Genomic DNA, 6,283 nt, shown 5'->3' with positions numbered 1-6,283 from the left:
ATATGTGAAACAAAAACTGAAAGAGATGGAGGGAGAAATAGACAAATCCGAATTATAGTTGGAGTCTTCCAACACTCCTCTCTCAATAATTGATAGAACAAATAGAAAAATCAGCAACAACTCCATCAACCAACAGGATCTTATTAACATTTATAGAATATTCCATCCAACAACAGCAGAATACACATTCTTTTCAAGTGGCCATGGAACATATGCCAAGATATCCCAGGCTATAAATCAAACCTCAACAAATTTAAAAGAATTGAAGTCGTACATAGTGCATTCTCTGGCCACAGTGGAATCAAGCTAGAAATCAGTAAGAGAAAGATAAGAGGAAAATCTCCAAATACTAGGAAACTAAAAAAATACACTTCTAAATAATCCATAAGTCAAAGAGAAAGTCTCAAGGGAAATTTAAAACTGCATTAAACTGAACAAAATGAAACTACTGTATTTCAAAATCTGTGGGACACAGTTAAAACAGTGCAGAGAGAGAAATTTGCAGCACTAAATGCATATATTAGAAAAGGAGGAAATCTCAAATCAATAATCAAAGCTGCCACCTCAAGAACCCCCCCAAAAAAGAAGAGAAAAGTAATCCCCAAAACAAGGAGAAAGGAGGAAATAATAAAGATAAGAGCAGGAATCAATGAAATGGAAAACAGAAAAACAATAGAGAAAATCAATGAAACAAAATGCTGGTTCTTTGAAAAGATCAATAAAATGGACAAATCTCTAGCAAGACTGACAAAGAAAAACAGAGAGAAGGCACAAATTACCAATATTGGGAGTGAAACGGGATATTACTATAGATTCTGCAAACATCAAAAAGGATAACACAGACTATCACAACTCACCTAATATGAAAATTATTTTGTTTATCCCTGTAACTATTAATAAAATTAAATTCATAATTTAAAAACTTCCAACAAATAAATCCCCAGGCCCAGGTGGTTTCACTGGAGATTTCTACCAAACACTTAGAGAAGAATTAACATCAATTCTACACAATCTCTTTCAGAAAATAGAAGAGGAGGAAATACGTCCCACTTCATTTTATGACATTATTTATACTCTGATACCAAAACCAGACAAAGACAGTACAAAACAAACAAACTATAGAAAAATATCCCTCGTGAATATAGATGAAAAAATCCTTAACAAAACATTAACAAAGAGAATTCAGCAATATATAAGAAGAATTATATACCATGACAAGTGATGTTTATCCAGGGATGTAAGGCTAGTTCAATATTCAAAAGTCAATCAATGTTACCACAATGAAGTTTTAAATAAATAAGTAAATACGTAAGTAAATAAATGTATTCCACCATATTAACAGGCTAAAGAAGAAAAATCACAAGGTCATCTCAATTGAAGCAGAAAAAGCATTTGAAAAAATTCAACACCCGTTTGTAATACAACTCTCAGGAAAATAGAAATAGAGGAGGACTTCCTTAACTTGATAAAGAGTATCTAAAAATATATATATACAACTAACATACTTACTAGTGAAAAACTAATGGCCTATGATCAGAAACAAAGCAAGAATGACAGCTTTCTCCACTTTTATTCAACACAGTGCTGGAAGGTCTAACCCATGCAACAAGGCAGGAAAAAGATATAAAAGACATGCAGATCAAAAAGGAAGAAATAAAACTGTCTCTATTTGTAGACGGCATAGTTGTCTGTGCAGAAAATTCTAAGGACTCTGATAAAACCTCCTAGAAATAAAAATTAATTTCTGCAATGTCACAGGTTCAAGATAAACAAACAAAAATCAATTTGTATTTCTGTATATTAGCATGAACATGTGGACACTGAAATTAAAAAATACAAGAGCATTTAAAATCACTCAAAAGCAAAAAACTTAGGAATAAATCTAACAAAACATGCACAGGACTTTATGCTGAAAACTACATGATGCAGATGAAAGAAATCAAAGACCTAAATAAATGCAGGGACATACAGTTTTCATGAGTTGGAAGACTTAACATAGTAAAGATGTAATTCTCCCCAAATTGATATGCAGATTTAATGCATTTCCTATCAAAATACCAGCAAGTTTTCTTGTAGATATAGGTAAAATTATTCTAATATTTATATGGAAAGGGACAGGAACTAGAATAGCTAAAACAATTTTAAAAAAGAATAAAGTCAGAGGAATTAGTCTACCCAATTTTAAGACTTACTATATAATTACAGTAAAATCAATACTGTGTGGTTTTGGTAGAGGGATAGAAATGTAGATCAATGGAACAGAATAGTACGCACAGAAATAGACCAACACAAATATGCCCAACTGATTTTTTACAAAGGCAAAAAAGTAGTTCAACAGAGAAAAGATAACCTTTTCAATAAATGTTGCTGGAGCAATTGGACATGCATAGATGAAATAAACGAACCTCGATCTAAGTCTCACACCTTATACAAAAATTAACTTAAAATGCATCAGAGATTTAAATGTAAAACTATAAAACTTTTAGAAAAGAAACACATAGAAAATATTTAGCAAAGAGTTCTTAGACTTGACACTGAAAGCCTGATCCAAAACAGGAGAAAATTGCTAAATAAGGACTTCATCAAAATAAAAACCTTTTGCTCTTTGGAAGAACTTTTTAAGATTATGTTAAGACAGGTTACAGAGTAGGAGAAAATATTCACATACCACACATGCAACAAAGGACTAGTATCTAGAATATATAAACAACTCAACAGGAAAAAAAGCAAACAATCCACTTAGAACATGGGTGTGGTAGGCTAACTGGTACCCCCAGGGATACTCGGTACAAATCCCAAGAACTTGTGAATGTTACCTTATATGACAAAACAGACATTGCTGATTCAATTAAATTAAGGATCTTGGAGATGATCCTAGGTTATCCTGGCAAGCCCTAAATGTTATCACAAGTGTTCTTAAAAGAGGGAATCAGAGGAAGAATTGACAAAAAAATGTATAAGGCAATGGGATGCTAAAAACAGGGAGAGATTTGAAAATGATACATTGATGGATGTAAAAAGGGGCCAATGAACCAAGGAATGCAGCCCTAGAATCTGGAAAAGACAAGGAAATGGATTCTCCCCTTAAGCCTCTGGAAGCAGCATGGCCCCGCCAACACCATCGTTTCGGTCCAGTCAAGCTAAATGTGGACTTCTGGCCTCCAGAACTCTAAGAGAAGAAATTTGTGTTGATTAAAGCCTCAGAGTTTGTAGAAATTTGTCACGGCATCCATAGGAAACTAATACAATGGGCAAAAGACACAGAGACATTTCACCGAGCAAGATACATAGATGGCAAATAAGCACATGTGAAGACACTTGTCCTCATTCGCCATTAGGGAAATGCAAATTAAAACCACAATGAGATAGCGCTACATTCCCATCAGAATGGCTAAAATAAAAAACGACAGCATCAAAAGCTGGGGAGGAAGAAGAGAAGCTGGATCATGTCACGTACACTTTGTTGGAGGGAATGTAAATGGCATAGCTGCTCTAGAGAATGGTTTGACACTTTCCAAAAAACTGAATATGCAGCTACCGTATGACCCAGAAATTGCCTTTCTGGAGTTTATCCTGGAGAAATGAAGACTTAGGTTCATATAAAACCTTCACGTGAACGTTTATAGCAGCTATATCATAATGGCCCCAAACTGGAAACAGCCCAGATGTCCTTCAGTGGGTAAATGATTAAACAAACTGTGGTACATTCTCACTGTGTAATACCACTCAGCAACAAGGATGCATGCAACAACCTGAGTGAATCTCCAGAGAATTATGCTGAGTGAAAAAAAAGTCAATTACCAAAGTTACATAGTGTGGGATTGCATTTATACAACATTCATGCAATGACAGAATTCTAGCAATGGAGAACAGATGAGTGGTTGCCAGGAGGGGCTGGGGCAAAGGAAAGTGGTTGTGGCAATAAAAGGGCAACACGAGGGATCCTGGTGGTGCCGGGAATGTTCTTGTATCTTGATGGTATTGATGTCGATATCTTGGCTGTGATATTGCTATGGTTTTTCAAGATGCTATCATTGGGGAAAAATAGGTGAAGGGTACAAAGGACCTCCCTGTATTATTTCTTAATGCAAAACTAGAATTATTCAAAATCAAAAGTTTGAAGAAAATGAATGCAGGGGAGGAGAAAGTAGAAGGAACTGGGTGTTTGAAAAGGTTAGAAATAATAAAACAAAGTTTAAAAAATCCTACTCATAAACAAAGTAGACTGATTTGATTTCTACAGTAAATAACCTAACAGGAAACTTGATTTTTTGTGTTCCCAAGTAAAAAGCTGGGTAATTTCCATTCTGATTCCAGAGCCATCTGGACAGATAAGAGGACAAAGGAGGGTGCTGTCCTCCTGCAGGTCTCCTAAAGGCAGTGAGAGGGAAGGACCCAGGCGGGAAGAAGGGGAAGGGGAAGGCACAGGTAGAAAAAGTGCAGAGGAGAAGAGGGAGGTGAGCCATGTGCAGTGTTATTTTGAGGCATTGCCATGTGGTTTCATTAACCAGGTCTCAGTGCAGGTGGAGGAGCGAAGGCCACGCCCCATCCTGGGATTTAAAAATTACACTAAAAAGGAGTAAGTATGAACTGGGATAGAGGATCATGCTATCAGTTTGTTTATATTCTGCTCAATATTTTGTTGTATGAGTTGTGAATGTGTGCTTTCTTTTCATTAGCTGTCATTGCTATTCATGATTATTTACAGAGCACGATCAGGATTAAGCATGAGACTTAGGAAAAGGAAGTAGTAGAATGAGAGTTCGTTCTAGACACCAAAAAGGCCCATTAAGGAGACTTAGTGGTTGTGGAGGTGACTCTGAAGCCCCCCTGGGTTCAGTTTTGGTGGATCCTAGCTCATTGTGTCACTCCAAATGATGAGGTGAAGTTCTGGGCTTAGCAACTCTGAGCAGCCTTGGGGCAGAATGCGTGGGCTCCATGAAATGCGAGTGCTCAGCCGGGCCTGCTACTTCACCCTCTGCGTGCAGGAGCCAGACACACTTGGGCTCAGACTTGGCTCTGCCTGGGGACACTGGTGGATCCCATGGATTGGTCAGGATTTCTCCATTCTACCCATATTCTAGTTGGGAAATTTGTAAAGCTAAAAGCTGCTTCCCCCCAGATTCCTTTGTAGCTAGGGTTCTAGATGAGAAAATGGTCCTGCCAGTTGGATCCCCTTGCACAAGTTTGGAAGGTGGAGTCTGGGACGATGCCATGTTCCTGCCCCTTGTGATCCTCTCTGGTGCAAGCAAGAGAGTGAAAACATGAGGTTTTATGGCAGCAGTTTTCCAGTGTCCATGCTCCAGCTTCCTGGGTGTTGCCAGGCAGGTGCAGAGGCAGCTGCTGGATTCTGGTTTCCTGATTCCAGGATTGCAACCTCAGAGTTGTGTCTTGAAATCAGTAATTTCAGTAGTTCTGGATCCTAACGATTTTCTAAGCTCCAAATCCCTGTTAAATCACTTTCTGTTTCAAGCACTGGACACTGACTGATAAAGTGATCTTGGGCAAATCTGAGTCTAGTGTCCTTTTCTGTAAAATGCAAACACTCATCCTTACTAGCAACGCCTACCTTATGGGATTGTTGGAGGATAAATGAGATAATAAAAGTTAAAAATATCTAGGAGGCTCATTCTGGGAGTGCTACGGTCTCTTACTAAGGGCTGAACTCTTCTCCTTCCTCTTTCTGAAAATTTCGGGGATCTCCAATTTGACCCCAGTGGGTATCCTAGAAGGCTCAGCTTTGTGGCTTGGAGGTCTCTGAAGCCTCTTCCCCAAACCATGGCCCAGGAACCAGGGCTTCTCTGATTAGTTGGGGGCCCCCAACAGTACAACTTGTTGCCAATTTCTAATGACTCCAGCATATTGTAAGTTCTAACACTTCACATGCTGCCTTGGCATCTTTGAGCTTCAAGGGCCCCAAAGTCCTAACCGTGAGTCCCCCTGCTCTCACCAGACATCCGCCTCCAACAGACACACACACACACACACACACACACACACGTGCAAGGTTCCCACTGGCTGGTCCCTCTCAGCTGGACCAGCGGCCCTCCTCCCAGTCCTCAACCTAATGGGTTTCGCTTTCCTGCCAGCCCATGGAATTATTCAAACCAGCCAATCACAACATCCCGTGGGAACCAGGGCAACTACACTCTGGTTACTGCAAAGCCTGCCTCCCACAGCCCCTGCTGGATCACCCTGCTCCCGAGGGCAACCCCTGTGTGTCCCCTGGGCTGTGAGTGTACGTGACTAATAGACTGCATCATTCTCATCTGTCCAATGCCGG

This window comes from Choloepus didactylus, chromosome 2 (assembly GCF_015220235.1).
Source record: "Choloepus didactylus isolate mChoDid1 chromosome 2, mChoDid1.pri, whole genome shotgun sequence".
NCBI classification, from domain to species: Eukaryota; Metazoa; Chordata; class Mammalia; order Pilosa; family Megalonychidae; genus Choloepus; species Choloepus didactylus.
This window is presented reverse-complemented; position numbering follows the sequence as displayed.